Genomic DNA, 22021 nt, shown 5'->3' on the forward strand with positions numbered 1-22021 from the left:
ATTTTTAGCTTCAGGAGTGTAATTTTGTTTTCGTATGAAAACTAATCTATTTTGCACAAAGAAAATGGGGTTAAGGGGCTCCGTGTGAATGCAATAGTGTGTGCAATGCAGTCATCAATCAAGTTGGCCTGCCAGAAAACCCGAGATACATCACGGACTGAAAATACCAGGCAAGGTAGATTAATGGTGTGCAGGGAATCGGACACAAGTGCACAGAGGCCCATGTTTACCGAAACACTTCACTTCGACAATGGTGAACATTTGTGAAAAGATTCTGCAGTTTTAAACTAATTACTGCTGGGTAAAATGGGTCTCGTTAGCACTTACTATATCTTAGTTTCTAATCATCATGTTTTTAAGAATTAACAACGCTTTTTAAAGGAGTGAGGATACGGTTATGTAATTCTGTATATATTCTTTGTTTAATACCAAATTGAAACGATAAAATAGAATGGAAACAGGGACCGTATCTTACTTTAATTGAACAAACAGTGCAGAATTGCATTTCGCGAAATTTATTTCATATTTTTGGTTAAACAAAAACGAAAGGAAGTAAAATAATGCTAAATGACAGTTTTCATAAAAAAGCGCTACAAATCAAAGCGTTACATTTATTAAAATATAACTTTAAAACGCCTTAAAATTTAGACTATTTTCGCAGCGTTGCTGTACTCAGGATTTTTCGTGTTATATCAATTAACTCTCTCTTATTTTTAGAGTGTAACTACTTAGTAAAAATGTCTAATGTCTTTGTAGGATTTAAAGTTGATTAAAACTTGGAAGTAACAGATTCGGTCATAGCTTTATGCGTATGATAACCAATATACGAAATACTACGCACGCTATGACATTCGATGAAACATAAATGACAGAAAAAGTCAACATACGGTGTATCAAAACATGCTATAGGTGCGATAGAACGCTATCACGGTCGCTGGCCTGTGGGAATCCATCGTCAGGTAAGAAATGAATTGAGAACGACTGTGTTTACAGAACGTGACACTAGAACGTTAAAGGTATGGTCTTCTTTGATATTCTCTTGGGTTAGGTTTGATACAATGGCTGGGCGAATTGTGGGGACAGATTAACGCTGCCTTGAAACTTTATTCTATGCCGTGTTGATGTATAATATCGGGATAAATGCGGAATGATATTAACGCGTGTGATAACCGCTGATCTAATATGTGTGGTCACGAACACGCGCAGAATGCATCAAAAACAACGATTTTAAAACGTTAATGCGATTAGTTGTATTTAATCGCTGGCCACGGGTTTAGGGACATGTAAATACGTGTCTCTTAGAGCATATTTGAAGATAAAATCCGTTCGTGTGGGGTAGTATTTTATGTTGGCTGTTTTTTCTAAAAATAAACTTGTTTGTATTAAAACATTCTGCCTAACCAAAGAAAATGTTTTCATTTTACTCTCATAGCCACGACTATGTATATATACATACATTTGAATGAAGGCGCATAAATGTGTGTATATAAAATAATACGACCACCTGAGACTGGGGTTGAACTCTAACCCTTCAGGCTTCAAAACCTAAACCACTCGTTGATGTATCAACTTCAAATAACGACAGTGTCAAGTACCGTCATATGATTAATATGTTATGTGTTCACTTGGTCGTAAAACATAGAAAATATATCGCATAACATATAAAATGTCGTATGTATATATATTGTGGGATGGGAAAAGATGGGGAGACCTTTAGCACAGAATATTCAAATATCCGGATCGTCTTTTAAACAATTAACAATAGTCTAAGGGAGTCGCGAGGATACGGTTTTATATTTCTTTGGATGTTCTTTGTTTACTACCACATGGGATGAGACAATAGAATGAAAGGTACCCCATCTTCCCCCACCCTACTATAATATTCATCTTCTAGTTAATGATAGCGAATATCAAGTTAATTAGGACAATAAAGCGAATATCAAGTTAATTAGGACAATAAAGAGAAGGGAATTGGCAACAAAACGACAATGGGTAAAGTTATAACCTTCTATACGGGTAAAAACTAATTTAGGAACAATTTGAAATAAAGTGTTTGCTAAACCGAATATTCGATAAAATAAACTCACAGTGAGTTATGTAGTAGTTTTTTTGGACTTTTTGTTAGCGTTTTTTTCTAAAAGAGTTCTTAGACTTCTGAGCACACAAGATGGATTTAGTATTTAAAAGGAAACGTTTGGGATTAAAACGGTATGGTACATACTACATAGGAGCTTATATGTTTGTATCGAAACGGACCAGTTATCGTTATAGGCATTGTATTAAAACATTATGTAATATAAAGAAAGTGGGCGTAAAAGCAAGACCCGAGAATACGGAAGCCAGTTTTAAAGATATGAAAATTTGTATTATAAGAAGATCGATGTGCACGAGACGGCTTAACTTTAAGTACAATGACATACCACAGGCGTTTATCATGTGTTTTTAAATAGGTATTAATTGTCATTGTTTACACAGTGAAAACTTCGTTTGATAGTCAATTAGTATGTTTAATATGCATCGCAGATCTCAACGGTCGAGTTTGCATTGATTTTATTTCAAAGCATTAACCACCCCATGGGAAATGATAAGAATCGATGTTGTGACGTCATTAAGATGTCTATTATGACGAAGTTAGCAGTCACAGTGGAGAGAAAAACGATTTAATTTCCGGCGATAAGAGCGGCGCCAAGCGGTAAAATCGATCATTTTCAACTGAAATTATCTTCGTGATTATCTTCATATGATTTCTATGATTTCAAAGCGTCATAATGGTCCTTTGTTACGTATGCAAATATAGAACTGGTAGAATAACCAACCCTTACGAGGTGACAGCTAGACAGAATGATCACCGTATGACGTCACAGAGGGCATTGTGATGTGGCGCCGAGCACCATCTAGCGAAAAGTTGACACGATAGATAAGATCCAGTTTTAAGAAGCAGCAAACGTTTTACTTGTTCTGTTAATCCAGCGATTTAAGTTGCATGTCGCGCACAATGCGTGGTTTTATGACAAATCGCCTAGATCGCGTTTTAGCGTCAGGTATTGTCATAAGTGGTCTGGAATCTGAGTTATTTTTAAAACGCACGTTATCAGGCGCTCACATTTAGTGAATTTGTTAAAGAAAACACTTAGGATATGTATATACTTCGACGGGTGGAATTTGAATCTTATGTCATGTAGGACATACCAAGCTTAGGTTACGTAACGTTTACTTAATGTGCGTTTAAAATAAGCTCTGTATAATATTTAAACACAGAAAGAATCTATTGTTCTTCACCCCGGCCTAGGATTCGAACCCAGAACCATGGTGATCTCGCCTGTTCCAGATTTGAAGCCAGTATTCAATGTTTACCAATTTGAAAAGTAATTTTCGCAACATCAGATGCCCATTTTGAGTTTTAAATCTGGTTTATATAATCCAGATGTTTTAAAATTGTCAGCAACACACTAAAATTACCCAATACTTCGCTGCTCTAATCTGTACAATGTAATATAGGACAGCGGTCGGGCTTTGTTTACGTTTTCGTTGATATGGGGTGACACGGTTTAAACTCGGTTAAATTTAAACAGCGATTAATAGCGAAGCTGTTTCGACATAAACCGACCAAAAGACTGACGTGTCGCCGTAATGTGGATTAACACTCCGCTAAAATAATGCATGTAATCTTTCCCAGTTGTCGTATTAACGCATAGGTTTTAGGTTTAACCTAGTTTCGATCGAAAGCTTGTGTAGTTAGATAAAGATATTTCGCGCGTTTAACGATTAGGTATCGTGGCATTGAGCTTTAAAATGAAGCTAAAATATTTGTTCAGTAATCCAGGCTTTGGACTTAAATTTGACAATTTACACGAGATGGTGTTGTACAGGTTACGGAGTGGTCCTGAACACGTCTTAATTTAAATTCATACGATGAGGTATACCCGCAAAGCTACCTTTAGGAAAATTTGAATTACATTAACGTAAACGCCATGTACGTAAAATAAACATTTATCGGAAACCTGTTACATAAAAATATAATATAAAAAGGTCTATTCTACTTTATATGGGTGAGGCTTACCACGGCCAGCGGGGAGTTTAGAATTTAGACCAAAGTTGATATATACTTAATTTATAGTAGGGTGGGGGGATGGGACACCTTTAGCAAAGAATATCCAAAAATTCTGATCCTGTTTTAAACAATTAACAACCGTCTATGGGAGTCGTGAGGATACGGTTAAATATTTCTTTGAATGTTCTTTGTTTACTACTAAATAGAACGAGAAAATAGTGTTAAAAGGTGTCACATCTTACCCCACCCTTACTGTAATATAGCTACCGTTGAATGTAGTAGATTTAGTTCTTCCGTTGTAAAGCATTGGTAAACTTATTCAGAAGAGGTCATGCCGGTTCTAACCGTAGGAATTGACTTTCAACGTCTTGCTGTAACAACATATACTTGTTGATAGTTGTTAAGTATATGTTAAGTATAATGTAGTGTGGTTCACCTTTGAAGACAGCAAAAGAGATGGGTCTTTGAAATAGCGTCGCATGTTTACATTGTATGCATTATAATTAACGACCCAAGCCTGGTCTTACTCGTTCTGATTAGGTTGTCTGACTGGAGTCTGTTTTGTTCAAACTAGTTCAATGATGATAGATGGGCAAGGGGATAGGAAGATATTAAAAGTGACAAAATACTTGTTGTTTTAGCGCTAATGGTGTGTAATGAGTCGACTAAAAAGGACGCATTGTCATATTTTTTACAGTATTTGTGGTTATGTTGGAAAAGGGTGTATGGAGTTCGGAGTTACATATGTTATACCTAAAAGTTAATCGCCGTGTCTAATGTGTTTTATATTGATTTACATTTGTAAAAATACGGTACTTTTTTAATGTTTTAACTTGAGATATATGTTTGTTGTGAGTAATGGTCTCACGTATCATTAAATAGGTACTGCAGAAATGTGTGTCTTTTACCCTGTCACAAGACTGTCATATTCCGCTATACTTCCCGTCTTTTTACATATTCTTACATTTGTTAGTGTAAATAACTTTTAGCTTAGTTATGTGATTAATATTAGCCAGAAAGGGTTAAAGAAAACTGGTTAAGTTTTAACAAAATATGCCCCTTGGTTACAAGACGTTAACAAATTATCATGGGCGTGCTCAGATAAGATTTCATTAGAACTTGACATTAATTGCAAACCATTGGCGTTGCTTGGTGGTTGGTATCTCGGTAAGTCTTGTTGTTGTCAATTGTCGGGCACATAGTTCAAGTATATGTGATAGCGGAGTGTGATGGAACACAGTCAAGGTCTTGGGCAAGAATTCCACTTGTTGATGGTTGAGATAAGGCAGAGGTAAAAGAAGGCGGAAGAAGTGGGTGCATGCGGTACCGAATTTACCCCATATTAAAAGGATAATTGTAAATATAATATTACATAAACTTTCTAGGTGCTACTAATCGTAGCAAACGAAAATGAAGTATAAATAATAGTGTACCAAGTAGATACTATTTTGCTGATAATTACCATTGCCAGTCTTTTTTGTTTAAATAGAATCCTTTTTTTTTCGATTTTTGTTGGCTGCTTCTTGCTGTGTTCTGTTAATGTAACGAAAAGCATTAAACAAATTGAGTCCTGTATATAACTATTATTTAAAGACAGATTTGATAACATTTAGGATTTTGTTTGATATTTTTAAATAATGTTTAGAGTTTACGTATACCAACAGGTGACTTTATATTCTTTTTTTACTTCAGTGAAAAAAAGAATTTACTTTAGTGAAAAATGAGCGTTGACATGTTCTTTCGTTCAATAAGTGTACAAGTCCCATTGAAACACTGTAAAAGCGTGCAAGCCTACCCCTCACTGTTGTTATATCAGCTAGAGCTGTCACTTCATAATGAGCGATTACACTTTAGCTTAATGACTGTAGGTTTACAACAAGCATACACAATTTGGAACTGTTTTAACTCTATTACATTGCTTTGATGTTTGCATACTTGCCTACATTATAACAGCAATTATAACTAGTTTAAATAATTATTTTAAATGTTGGAGTTCGGTCTTAGGTCCCGCAAGTATGTGAACTATTTTTTATGTTATGCTAATTACCATCTCTTGATGCACAGTCATTTAGATTAGTAGTCCAATAAAGAACTAAAACACAAACTTAACATGTGTGAATATATTATAAATTTACCTTTGCGTTTATGATAACGAAGGTCATGATAACAACGAAGGGACGGTAATAATCAGCAAAACGACAGTCGTTTTTTAATGATGGTATATGAAATAGAACACCGATGGTATAACGACTGTCGTATCCCGCCACGCGAGGATAAATACGTTACAATCATTCATATTAAATTATGTGAGGTTTTCTTATCTAAACTTGTAACGTGCGCAACGTTTTATAAATCTTTATTACAAGCTTTTTGATTGATTCTCAGCCCTGCGAAATGAGCATTAGGTGAGGGCAAATACACTTTCTGTTTACCCCCGTACATGATTGACGTGGTATCATAATTTATATTCTCTACACTGTTACGGGTCATTTGGTTGAAGCTATTACACAGAATGCACGGTATTCATGTTTGTGTAGCGACATATGGTGCTCAAATCGTTAATTGAATTCTTAAAGAAATCCCAATCTGTTATAGATCGAAATTTGCGAGGGACGCGATCTTTAGAACAAAACCATTGAAGAGAGAATGATTAAGTCTTTAATTAAACTAGAACGTCATGGCGTAATGAGAGAAACAAGTGGTATTGAAGCAATTCAGAATAATTGTGGTCTGGAAAGTTATATAATTTCTCGTTTTTTAGCCTTTCATTTTTCTAACATTTTTGGGCTATAGGTCTTGCAGAGTAAAATTTTATTTGTTACAAAAAACATTGAAGAAAACTGATTGACAGCATAATGATTATAATGTTGACATCACACTATCAATGTCAACCGCATGATGACGTCATCGTTACGTGTCTATTTGTATTTTCACGCTCGGTGGTTCCCCGCGTATTTTTGCTCTATTTTAATTGATTTATTGATTGGTGATGTCATACCAGACAACTTAATCATTAAATCCAGACTAACGGAAACAACAAACAATAGTCATTATGACGTAACCGACTAGTGTGTCATACACGGGTACCTACTTTACCTAATATGGTGTAGGGAGAAACGCTTGTTTTTATAGACGGGAATTCGTTGTACGGTAAATAAAAAATAACAATAAAACGAACAGAATACGGAAATAGCATTTTTACGCTTTGTTAAAATATGCGTAAACAGACTGCAATGCAAAACGGGCGTTGTTATAATTTTTAACAGTCTTTGATAAATTAATTAAATTTTAATCGTTTTTTCCTTATACTGAATTATAATTTTAAACTATAAATTAAAAGTTTAGCAAAACGGGTAAATCGTAGATTTCCAACTTGGGGCAGTTTTTACTATGTTAAAATGATTTTTAAATAACCTTTAACGTTTTTTGAAATATTTGTTGTCCATCATTAATTACAATACGACCTTCCGTTCACCCCATTCCCTTATCTATGTTAGCTTTTGCGCGCCATGCGTTCTACGCTTTAACTATCGCGTCTGAATCATGCTCGAGTATTCCGCGTCGCCTGTTCTGTGACGTCACAAAGGAGAGGTGGCAGATTGTGATTCATAAGCGGGAAAAGCGATTTTTCAATCGTGTTTTACATTGGGATGGGACATCTTATGTGAACGGGGTGTTTTCAGTTTATTTTAAGTAAATCTTGTTTTGCTTAATTATCAAGTTTCCAAACCGCAAAGTGCAAGTTAAAAAAATACAAATAACCTTTGCAACATTTATATATAGATTACCATTTATAAAATATTCGCAATAGTGTTAAACTTTTAGGTTGAAATTATAAACAAATTTCAATTTAAGCAATAAAACAGCAATGTCCATATAGAGCTGTGTCAATGCTTAAATATCGTTGGGTGGATTATGAAGGCGATTAATTTAACATCGGTTTGCTAATTTCGCTTTACAGTTGCGGTTTGATGAAGTGTTAAATGGTTTAAAGCTCTAAAGCAACTTCGTAATCACTGCACACAAATTTGGATTAATCTGAAGGAGACGCTGGCTTAGTGAGACCGCGCAGAGAGCAAAGCTGAAACGAAAACCACTCAAAGTTGAGAGCTTTCTAAGCCGGAGTAGATCTGCTTAGCTAATCCTATTTAATCCCTTTTGCCACCAACGTTACAATGGTGGTCTTTGCCGTTTTTAACAGGAAATAAAGACCAAGAACATATCCGAGTTGTAGCAACGGCTTTTGAACTTGGTTTTAGGTTTCAAGGTTCGAAATTTAAGCGCGAAATAATGTCCAGTTGGCCCCGCGTGTTTTGCATGCCGCTGGGTAAAAATATTTGACTTTTCTTTGTGAGTTAAAAGGCGTACGGAATGCAGTGTTTTGGGTTCAGCAAAGATTAATGATAGCTGTTTAGGTTTCAGTTGCCGGCATTTCGGGTTAACCAATGGCCGTATTTGGTCGGTTATTAGCGGGGCAATAACTCTTTCACATTGTGCTCTGAACATAGACAGACGATTTGTTTCTTTTTTGCTGTTAAGCTGACTGGTTTTTGAATTAACTTTAAAGGAACATTAATACACGGATTTCTGTGCGTTCAAAGTGTGTTTGTATAGTGAGTCGTGTACGGGTTACGCAAATTTTGCCTTTCGATGTTTTTGAACGATTTTCCCTTTTCTGGGGACGCCTAATTGGGCCTGGCTTGTTGCTGCCGAAGCCACTTAAAGAACTTGTACGGTTTTCTTATCAATAGATTAGGATTAATGGTTAGTAGACTCGCTCGACCGGTGAGAGAGATACCAGTTGATGAAGCATGTTATTGAAAAGCAGAGGAATTGCTCGTTTGTCCAAGATCTTATGTAGATAAGCTGACAACGATGGTGTATGGACCACCGTAGAAGAAGGATGGGCGGCTGGACTTCTTCGCATTTATAAGACTTTTTTAATACCCTACTTAAACTATATGGTTTAACCTTTTTGTAAAGCGAATTTGGTTGTGTCGTTTTTTGTCTTTTTTAATACCTTACTTAAACTATAGAGCTTATCATTTTGCAAAGCGAATTAGGTTGTGTAGTCACAGCTTTGGGGCTTAGCGAAAGTTAGAACTTTCAGTACTTGTTTATGGAATCAGCAATGTGTTTAATATAAGTTTAACCATTTGTTTTGCTGTTAAACTAAACGTTTGTGTGTTTTCGGGGGCAATATTGGTTCAACTTAAGAATCGCGTATTTTAAAATATAAGTATAAGACTAGTTTTAAATTGGGTAAGTTACAAATATTCCTGGTAAGTTAGAAACATATGTGTTTTACAACTAGTAGTATCTATATGTAGGATTACTTTAATAGTGTAAGTAAGTATATGAATATTTGATATACAACTAGAAATAACCTAGATGGAAACATAAACTTTATAAAGAAGGATCTATACTTACATTTGCAGGTGTCTAGATCATTGCTACTCTTCGGCTTTTGCACGTCCACTTGCGGCGTTAAAGAGCAAGACGTGACGGGATGTTGCTGTGCTGTGAACCTAATTAAAAATGAGGATATTTAATTACTTTACCCCAACCGTTGCGAGGTATTGCCATAGTCGTGGCAGTGGAATGTTACAAAGTACAGGAAATTTTAGCAAAGGGCATTAAAAGGAAATTGGCGAACCTTCATAGGGTTCCTTGTCCTGAGCGCTTATGTTTTGAGAACAGAACGTGACTATTTGAATAACATTGCACACTCGTTGCTATTTTTCGGGAATTGCCGCTCAATTTGGCACGTGGTCAGGTAAAAACAGCATTTAATTGAAGGACAAACATTTACAACAAGGATTCGTTCATGAGTATATACTTAAGGCCATGTATGTCTGGCATTGGACGTGCTTTGCGGTGTATCCGGTGGAAACGGGTTACCACTGAGTACTGTAAACCTTTTACCGAAGACTTGTGTTTTGGATTTGATCCAAGGACACCGCAAACTTGCACAGTGCTTCAGTTAGGATTTATACCTTTGGCCGGGTCAGTCACGTGATAAAAGCTGGTTGTTTGATTGGTCACGCAGATTGGGTTACACGATCCGTCAAAGGGCCACACGTAACGGTGTAGAAGAATTGTGTCAACGTACTCTACGTCCGGACGCACGATTGGAGGTGGAAAATTAAGGCTTCGTTGGCTGCACAAACATATAAATGCAATGATTCATTACTTGTGTAAATGGCGATATGCAGGTTAAATATTTATTGCAAAACTATCACTTTGAACTATATACACAATTAATTGGACCTATATTTTTGAGCTGAAAAAAAACAATTTGCGGTAAAATAATTTTATTTAAACACTTTTTCTCATTTCATAGTTTTCTAAACATGTATATTAAAAAGTCGCCTTAGAGGTAAGACCGAAATATTTTAAAACTGTTTAAAAATAGGCTTATTTTTGAACTTACTACAAATTATGTCTACATTAAAAACATTAAACCGCAAAGTGGACCAAGTTATGAGAGATTGCTACTTAAAAAATAGCATTATCTTTAGAGCTCAGTAAATCGCTTGCAAACCGCTTTTAAAGCGTCCTTAATCTCGCAACATCATGTACATGGTCGTATCGGGATGTTTTGGATTACGATATTGAAATATGACCCGCTGTAGGTTTAAGGTGATCAATCATACAGTATTTTGTTTAAAGCACCGGGGGTGGAATGTGATATTAAGGCCAGCTGTTAAACTTGTAGAAGCAGCTGGGAGTGTTATTTATGACGACATTAAAGGGCAAGGTCGCACAAAGTTCGCGAGATAATAAGATAACGAGGCAAGTGAAAGTGTGACGCTTCACCAAAGTTGTTACAATTACTTAAAAAATATAGTGAAACATCTCATTTTTAAAAAAAATATACCTATAGAAATGATCAAAATGTGTTTTGTTTTGCAGGTGTATCAAATTTCAAGTATTTACAAATCCGAGCTATATGAATTTGATAAATGACTAGTATGTGGGGGTTCAATTCCACGGTCTTTACTGTATCCAAAACAATCTTTGTATACAGATAAACTGTTTGGCAGTAATTTTTGGAGGGACGCCACAGAACTGTCAAATTATTTGCACTCCTTCCGACATCTAGCGGTTAAAAATCCGGATTAGAGACTTAAAGGTCGATTTTTGGTTCGCCTATGTCTTACAAAGGTGTATTGTAGAATGGTAAAGTAAATTGTGTGATATGAAAGGAAATTGTTCAAATATTTGACCATAGACGCTTGCTTCAGTGAGTGATGGGATTTACTTGACAAATAATTCATCATGTAGACTAGAAGACCAGAATAAAGGCCAATGTGCATGGAAAGGTGATTGATTACAGTTTAATAGAGCATTCATAAAGTCACTTGCATGCCTAAAAAACTTAGGTAGTACAAGGCTGAGACTGTGCTAAGACTTAAGATTCATTGTGTTTAAGCATACAATGTTGTTTGATATTATACCCGGCTTATGTTCTCCATTAGGTTAATCTAGTTTAAAGGATTATTTAGAAAAGCCTTTTTATAACCCCCAATTTTTTTTATTCGTCTATTTGTTTGTTGGCGTGTTGTATTTCATCAATTTATTCTTTATTTGTCTTTATATTTAGAAACAATAAAAAATAAATAAAATGTGTATATTGTTTTAAACGGAAAAACACTACAAGCTAACAGTTGCTGCTTTCTTGTTATTTTTTCCACCTATTTCTATACAACTTTGGTATGAATTATGAACAGAAACCAAAATCTTCACTGAGTTATTTTAAAATCAGTTTTAATTTAAAAAAACATATAGCCTTAAAACATGTTTTCTAATAACACATCATTATATTATTATTTTTATTTTACGAACATGGTTTCATAACATGTTTTTCCATAACATATTATTGTAAATGTATACTATAGGTTTACGTTGATAATTTAAAACTGTGGAAAAATACCTATATGCAAAAATGGTAAGCTTGAATATTATGGACATTTATTAAAGCGTAAACAAGTTCGAATAGTATTCAATAAAATCCGTTGTAATGTTTTTATACCAAAATGGAGCAACATGTTCCATTTAAGTATAGGTTTTTAAATAAGTCACATGAACCACGGAAAAGAAGAACAACATTTGGGACATTACACGCGTTATTAAGATCGGAATGTCGCACTGGCTTTACGGATCAGGAATACGTTTTTTCTCAAGTAACCCACAGTATTTAAGAACCAACGCAGTGTAGAGATAGGACTCTTTAAAATCGAAACTTGTTATATTTTGAAATATTCGATTTGGCAAAACGTTGGCCTTCACAATACCAAGCTTTCCGTTCAGATAAAAGGTAAAAGCGAAACTAGTTATATTTTGAAATAAATGATTTGGCAAAACGTGGTCCTTCACAATATCTAGCTTTTCGTTTAAAAAAAGGAGAACAATAATATACATACATACAACATTTTTACAATTTGTTAATGGCATACATACACCATTTTTACAATTTGTTGACACAACTCATAGTCGTAATCTTGAACACAAAATAAACGAACTGCATAAACAGATTTTAAAATAGTCGAAATATATTGAAAACAATAAAAGAATGGATTTTTAGGGATTTTTATTTTATTTTTAGTTTATTTATAATCTTAATCATAAATTAAAATGTATTATTTTAACAAAATTCTTGAAAAGAACATCTACAACTGGAAGAAGTCTAAGAAAAGTACCAGCTAGATCATACCACAGTGACCTTCAGCTTTAAGAGTCAAACCAATGCCTTGATGAAATTAAACCAACTCGCAAATTGAAGCAAAAGGATTCCCTAAATTAGAATAGGGCGCCCAGGGAGTTGGAGAACAGTTTAATTTTGCCATTGGTTAAGCACAGCGATTTGCAAGGCTAAGATATAGCGTTTAGCTCAGGCGCACGGCTGTTGAATTTCTAACCCGGATTTAAGCCCTGTACTCAAGAAAAACAAATCTGTGGCGTGCGGTGACCTTCGCCTGACTCGAAAACAAAGACAGCTATTCCCGAATACCGTTTATGACATCATAAGCGGTGGTTTATGGGCTTTAGGGGAAATTATTGAAATTGGATTTTGATTGTTTTATATTATTTATAGAATGTAATAAAGCAAGAATTAACTAAGAAGAGATTATTTAATTTATGTTATGAAATATAAACATAGCTATCTCTTTGATCAACTTAAAATTTTCTAATAGTTCAAAAGTAAAACTAATTTTAAAGTACATTGAAAAATAGTTTAACACCAAAACGAAATATGAAGAAAGCAAAAAGGATTTTTAATTTTTCTATTAGAATTGCTTTCAAACACATTTTACCACAATATGTAAGAACGCTAAAAATATAAGTTTATTTTTTTCCAGCTATGACCAAACCCTTCATTTTAAAGGGTTAAATATATCAAAACTACTGGTTCATTACATTTTTATACTTCTACACTTTAAACACAACGAGCCAAAGACTCAAAATTTAAAGCTGTTTTGATATAACTTCCAATAAGCTAAAGGTCGCAAATAACAAAATAATTAAAACAATGAAGAGAAGAGAAAAAGCAACAAAACAACAAGGTCTAACTCTGAAAGAAAGATATCAAACGCATAGCTATATTAAACCCAACTTAAAAGAAATTGAAGCAACAGTCATTTCAAATTATGGACAGCAAATTAAGATGCGGTAAGGTGAAATATGTATGTAAATACAAGCCGTAAAAGAAGCAGTTCGCAAACTTTTTTATATATCTGAGCCCACAGTTGGAATTGTCCTTGGAACAAAAGCGAGTTGATTCAGAGGATTAAAACAACATGGTGCCTGACAAACGACGCTGGGTATAGAACGAATATGCGTCGACTCAATAGTACTTAAAATAACAATGAAATTCAGTTAAACTAATGCCCAGATTACTCGAGCGAGAGCCACTTCTCCGTGACGTCATGACGCTATGACGTAAACGCCGCAAGGGTGCGCTAAAGAGTAGCAGTATCAGTTGAACAGTAACAATAGTTTCTCAAAAAAAAATAACAAACGTTCATCTGTTTATGCATACATGGGATGTTTGCAGCAATAAAAGTGGAAAATCATATACACAAGATTCAACAGAACAAAGGTATTTTCACGCAGTAGCAAGTAAGTTTCCACTCCAGTGGAGACGATGGTGCCCCAAAAGGTTACCTTGGGGCAATGTTTTATTACAGTAACAGGAAAACCAGACCATCAAATAAATGAGGTTCAGACAGTCAGTATAAAATAAAACTAAAACATTATTTAAAAACATACACAACACATATATTTTTGTACATTGATAATTTGGAATTATTGAATGACTTAGCTGATGTACCAAACAAATACACACAACAAGTGTTCAAAGGTTTGCAATATGCTTATATTTGATATTTGTTTATTTATACAATCTATATATCACAAAACACCACAATAAAAAGAACAATCATTGGAGCAAAGACAGTTTGACTCAATTTAAGGTTTGTATGCAAACAAAACACTACACACGCGTCCAATTACTAACCGCTCTAATCCAATGAGATCTAACGACAACAACTGACTAAATAAGTAATATTTTAAACCCTGGTTTCGCGGGTTCGGGAGCAATTAGTGGTAAGTGGTTTATGCTTAATAAGAAAGACTAATAAAGGAGCGAGATAGGACAGGATAACTAGCAGATTAATTACCTATTTTACAAAATAAAAGTAAAACTACTAATTCGAATTAAATTTCCTTATTTTAAAGTATAAAAAAACTTGACTGTTTTATTTGCCTCTTTAATTACAGTAGCGAAGATCAAAATCATTCTAAAATAACGAAAATTATTTTAGACATAACGAGTGTTTAAAACGAGTCTATGGTTAAACAGAATACAAATTGGTTATAGGGTGACCCGGCCCTACATTTATAAACAAAATCGTTTTGGCGTTAGGTGGGGTTAAACTCAAAATGGGCAACATGCAATACCGACTTAAGCAGTTAACATATAGATGAAATTTCTAACTGACAAACAAAGAGAATATTCCAAAAGAAGATGGTTATGAAATATAAAATCATACCTATAATAATACCATACATAATTGTAATTATTGTTGAAATATAAGTTGGTATATAGGCTCGGAGCACCCCCACAAGGCGACGCAACACACAGTAGGGTCTGGAGCAATGTAAACTAGATAGAGGGGATTAACTGGAGACATGAGCAGATTGCTTGGACACAAACCAGGGGCACAGTAATGTGAAAAACGTGTGTTGCTGGTAAACTAAACGAGCAATTAGCGTACAGACCGATTTCCAACAATTACATGCAACGGTATACTTATTATTAATAAAATAATCTTTTTAAAACAGTTATAAGACATTGGCAAATCCATGTTTCAAGCCAGGGGCACAGTAATGTAAAAAACGTGTGTTGCTGGTAAACTAAACGAGCAATTAGCGTACAGACCGATTTCCAACAAATACATGCAACGGTATACTTATTATTAACAAAATAATCTTTTTAAAACAGTTATAAGACATTGGCAAATCCATGTTTAGGTCTTTAAAAGATAATAAAATACTCCTCGCTATGTGGTAGCAGAGAGAGCAAACAACAAACATTTCGAAACGTAAACGATTACTTAACATCAAATCGTTACATTTAACGACTATATCAATATGTGCTTGCGTGACTACTGACTATAGACTAATACTGTAACAATAATTTGTAGCGCCCGCCAAAGCACTAGCTGACACCACGTTATGCTTGAATTGCCACAGAAGTTTTAAAAAGCTCTTTGCTATTATAGCTGCTACGTTTAAAAAATAAATACAGCTATGAAACCACGCTAACGACCACATATAAAATGCAATATTTCCCCAAATAGTTATGTTAATATGGCAAAAAGCATGTAGATATTACATTAACCCGCGTAATGGCCTTGGTGGGTACACATCTTAATATATATGTAGTGTTTCATTATTATTATAAAGATATAAATTCAAATTAAAAAGTGGAATATAAACGTTAAAGTAAAAAAGGTAATACGCCACAACAAATATAAAGTATAAACTGCTGGGCGATTTTGTTTAATTGATTTGATTGGAAATGGAGTATTTTGACAATTATCTATTAATTAATTTGTTTAAAACAATTAAAACTTGCGATTTACAATTCCGACGCAACCATGGCCATTATGCGGTGTTTCCGAACTGTTGTCGTCGATTGTTATATGAAGTGACGACATAATTACAACAGTTAGCGGCGCGCGTGGCTCTTAATCACGAAGTGTAAACAAAATGGCGGAATATACAACGCTGTCTGGTCTGGACGAAAACGAGCAAACAGAAGGACCGTGTTGAATGCGTGTGCTTTACGACTTAACTCCTACATGAAAGGTGAAGACTCTAAGAAAACCACTACACAAGTTTGTGTAGTGCATTGAGGAAGTATTGGATTGCACAACAAGAGTTCGCATCCTTAAGGATACGATTTAGCACATGACATAACAGCTTCGTCTATTTAAAAGGCGAACCCGCAAAACTACTCAATGGGAAAGTCTAACACTATACATAGCACATCAAAATATTTTCGTATGTTTTATATTCTAAAATAAGAAAATAAGTGGTATATAATTTTAGTCATAGGGGGGGGGGGGGGTCACACAGTATATATTAGCAATTAGCGTAGATTTGTTTTATGTACCATCTTTGACACATTTTAGAGTACATTTACATATTCAAATAAATACTCCCAAAAGGTTTTAAATTAAGCAGATCTTCCAATAAAGTTTAAAACTATCTTAACAACAAATTTAACACTAACAGTTTTAAATACCTAACTATAAACATATATGGTACCATTTAACGTTTAGGCAGTAACACATGAAAAAATTAACTCCCAATAGTTAAACCTATAGTTGAAAAACGCATAAATGAATTGCTATTAAAACTGAAATAGTAGGCAAATAAAGTATAATACACCCTTTGTGCTTGTTTCACCAAACAAACGTTTCAACCAGTACTTGTTCCGTGTTTTATTGCTTTAAAATCGATAATGGAAACAATTGTATGCCAAACGTCGGTATACAAAACTTGAAGTCGAATATCTTAGCTTTTAATATAGACTTGTATCAATTTGTTGATTAACTTTTGAGGCGCTTTAAATAAAAGGCCTAATAATTAGGCACATTAAAAAACAGTGTTCCTAACTCAGCAAGACTTTTCTTTGTAATAGCAAAATTGTAGTAAAGGTCGTGAGATTGGATGTTGCAGGTTTGAATCTGGTTTAATTATAGTGTGTGTGGTATTCCAACCATCACGGTGGTATACTGTGGGTAATATAAAATGTTTGATAGTTAGTTCCTATGAGGTATGACGCATATCCCCGTTATCATAGGCCTTAACACGTTCGTAATTAAGTTAGAGCGTCCAGCAAGCTTGAGTAAGCTGTCGTTGAGAGAGACTTCTGTATACCCGCAGATTCGAACCAGTGGTCGCACGTTATACGGCCGAGTGGCTTTCAAACATTCCAATACAAACGCCCATTCTTGAGCAGGCTGTGGTATTTGGCGAATAGGATATAGAAATTAAGCCAAGGCTTGCTGGTTGGCAAACACGAATATAACCAAAAAATCAATGAAGCACTTCTATTTTACTAATACCAATGTTAACTTTAGACCAGAAAAAGAAGAAATAATTTATTTGTGAATATACCTATTTAAATTATTTTTATACAACTAATTGAAGCTATTTGTTAGCTTTTATAAAACAAAACCTAAACCATATTTTTTCATGGCATTGTTTCAAAAACAAGATACAAATATTATTAACAAAAAAATATTCATTTCAATAACAAAACAAAAATATATATTACTCAAGCTGTATTATTATCAGTGGCAAAAACTTGTGTTCAAAGATATAACTTCCTTAGATAACATACCAGACAGTTATGAAAAGGTGACATGGATAAAAATTTGAACAAAAACGTGGACTTGGAAAAAAGTGCATGGGAAATAACTTGAAAAATTTGAAAAAACACTTATTCCAAAGGTTGTATACACAAAAGTTCCAGGAACATGTTATGAATGGAACTTTAATCTTGACCACCAGTGGTTAAACCGGATGAGATGTGGTCTGGTCATTAACTCAACCGTCGTCGCCCTAATCCCTTGTCAGGTTTAATAAAAGAATCACTTCCTTGATATTAAAAGCCAGGCACGATGTGTGTGGTGCAGGCGCGCGGGTAATTTAACGTCGAAGTTTTGACACTGACCGGCATAGAGTGTTTTAAACAGGAAACTTAAGGAAACATTAAAGAGATAAAGCGGGGATGTTTTACAGGACACTGTTTTCCCCAGCTGCATATACAATAACGTATATTTAGGATAATATAAAGGTTTTAAATTTTGCCAGCAATTTTAAAAACCTATGAACAAAACTGCCAAATATTATTAAAATTAGCTGGTTAAAAATTGTCCACAATATGACATGAGGCCTGCACTACAATGCGAAAATTGCTTTATATTGAAATAAAAAACACTACCTACTATTTTTCGGGGTATCTATTAAATGTTGGATAATTAAAATTCAAATTGAAAAAGAACCATTTACAAAGAAGTTTTTTTGTAATGGGTTATTTGTTAATATAAATATGGTATGATGTTCAAAGAGAAATTGGTGGCATAAATCATTTCACAGCATATACGATTAAATGTTTCAATAAAGATTAATAATTAATATTATTACAGTTTCTTTGATGTTTAACAAAATTTATTACGCGTATACCGAGGTTTTTTGATGCTGGCTCTTAATTTCTATAAATCTGATCTTTTATTTTCAGTCGTAGCGGCCTGATCTGACGGCGCCAAGTCTATAATGACGGGCTTAGCTTAAGGATTTGGGGTGTCTGCTTTTTGTGCGCTACATAAAAGCAAAAAGCGAATCCACAAGCGTGTAATTACGCTTGAAATATCTAACATGGCAGTCGTCGTACATTAAATTGGCCATTATAGAATTATTGGATTACTCGGGTTTCTCTTTGAAGAAAAAGGTCGCGAGTCCGAGGCGAAAAAATGATGCAAAATAAAGCTAGACGTCGAAATTTGTCGCATAACGGCCTCCATATGCTAAAACTGAAACATACGTCTTAACAAGCCGAATGAAGCCGGCAAAAAATCGCATTCGTTTCGGTTTTTGACCACAGACCGGGTCCATTAAAAGGTCGCCTACAGGTTGACATAACGAGGTATAACACGTACCCCGCTGGGCGCAAAGCTAGGAATGCTAAAATCCGTTATTTACCGCACATGTCACATACCATGTAATAGGGATTTTTAGTACAAGTCCACGCTGGCTACACAATGTATATTAGGGTTAAATAACAAAATTACAAGTATATAGTAAACCTAGTACCTTTTTGGGTAGTCTTGAGCAGGTGAACGGAAACGTCATGTCTTAATAATTAAATCCGCAACAAAACTCAATCAATTTTACATATAAACCCTATATCTTTATTCAGAACGTTGGAGTCCACCTTCGTTGCATTTAAAGCTGTAACAAAATCTTTTTATTATGGTGAGATAAAGACTTGGCGGTATCTGGTGATTATGATATCATAATAGGCACCACCCTGGTGGTATCCAGCGGTGTATGACAATCTACCGGAAGATCGTTTATTGGATTACAGGCCTACGGTGGATGTAGCGCAGCAGTTGGTCGCACGCTTAACAGTGTGAGCCTAAGCTGAAAATATGACAAAATAAGACACAAAATGACCCTGTTTACCACCACAGTAATGTAGAAATCTTTGGAATTTTAGAAGAACAACAGTGGCACTTCTGCTGTATGGGACAAGGCGACATCACAATACCAAATGATCTTATTTGACAAGCATTTGTAACTTCAATCCAACAATACTAGTCTATATATTGTTGTGTAGACCAAAATGGCTATATTAGGCACAACCTAACAACACTGAAGTAAGCCTTTGGAATTTTAATAAAAAAAACATGTTACACTATTGTTGTAGCCGACATAGATGCGATATTTTGTGAGAGATCAACTACGAGTAAACTTCATTATACCCTTACACCCTGCACAATGATAATCAACCTAATCTTTCTAAGACAACGACCTATAAAAAGCTTAAATATTAAGGCATTTATTCATATATACATATTTCTAAGCGGGGCAACACCGATACCTAAAATAGGAGGAAAACACAGCTTCAATAAATTTGTACCAACATATACCATATTTAACCGAAACACGCATTTTTTAGCCTCCAGGTGTTTTCTAAAACGACGTTTATTCTGTCAAGGTTATGCCACGTTAACTAATCTGACAACTACTTCCCTAGTTAAACAAATCGCACTAGACCAACATGTACACATGCACAGCTATCTAAATGATTGGGTTGTCAATAGTATGCGCACTTGTCTGAACTAACCTATTTGTCCAATACACAAAACTGGCGCTAGACCAGACGATTTGTTTTTGCTTCTGTGCTGGCTTCAAAACAACGGATGCGACTCGTAAAAAACAAACAATATAAGTTTGTTAAGGACAAACACTTTCATTCAAAATTAAACAACAAAATTAGAACCTAAGGTTTGTGGTAAAGCAATGCTAGTAACAAAGCCAGAATATCATTACTGTGTTTGAAATTTGGATACAAAATTCGCATTATATCCTAAGGCTATTGTAACATGCCAACTGTACCGTTTTGTATGCGAAATATAGTAATACAGTGGCTGTTTAACCTTTTAAGTATTTATGATATACAATGAAACGTTAACCCATAATCTAAGTTGTAATTGTGTACATTACACTGTGTTATAAATTCAAATCTTAATTTGGACAAAAATAGTGATAATACAGTTTAGCTTTCAAATGAATGCCAACGGAAATTAAGTCACAAAAATCAATAACTAGATTAGGCTTTACTTTAATGCTTTAGTGCGATAGGTAGGTGTACTTATAGTGGTTTTACTGCACTGATATAGCATGGTTCTATGTTAGCCAATAGTACCTGTTTTTTAATTAAACACAAGCCTTTAACTTTGCTTATACAAAATTTGTTATTAAACAGGCCATTTAACACATACTGACAGATTATACACGAATATGGACACGCGACCTGACATAACCTATCAGCAACTTGTAGTTAAATATTAGTCTGTCATACATATCAGGCACCATTAAAACTGCGCCCTGTACTCTGTCCTCAGAACTAGCTAAACCAACCAAGCGTCAAAACGCCATTTTGTTCAAAGCGATTGTGACGCAACTACGCTGATTGTTTGATTACAATAGTAGGAATTCTAAAATCACTTTTAGCCTCAAAACAGCACTAATACAATCAAAAACACTGTACATTACATCTTTATTTGAGTAGATTTGCACCAATAACATGTGGTAGACAGTTATCTATACCTTAGCAAGCCTTAACGCACATAAATATCAGTTTAATGTAGTATACAGCTTTTGCCACCTTTTTCAAAATTTAAAAAACGCTGTTATTTAAAGGTTTAATGCAGACTTTGATATAGACCTATAATATATTACATTGCACTGATTTATCCTACTAATATGCTAGGTACAGAGTAGAACTGTACAATATCAACACATATCAAGTACCAGGTGTTCTTACACTTGCAGGCAGTGTGTAGTTATGGACCAAACACAGTACAGTCTCAGTATGGTGTATCTGCTTGCATTTTTTGTACACAATGCCAACTATATCAAGACGCACATATAAGTTAAAACAATCCAAACATATATATGTACCTACGTAAAGTGTTTTAAATCAGCAGAGTGTTTTAAATCAGTAATGTACTACATGTTTCGTATTGGCTTATTGTTCAGATTCAATTGCTGTCTAATACTAATATGGCACTCTGGTTATGGTTAAGACGTTAAGTGATATATTTAATGATTGTCTGTTGTATTTAATACGAACGAGCTAGCTATTTAAATGCTCTTGACTTTATT

This window comes from Ciona robusta, chromosome 6 (genome assembly GCF_009617815.1).
Source record: "Ciona robusta chromosome 6, ASM961781v2".
In the NCBI taxonomy this organism is placed as follows: domain Eukaryota; kingdom Metazoa; phylum Chordata; class Ascidiacea; order Phlebobranchia; family Cionidae; genus Ciona; species Ciona robusta.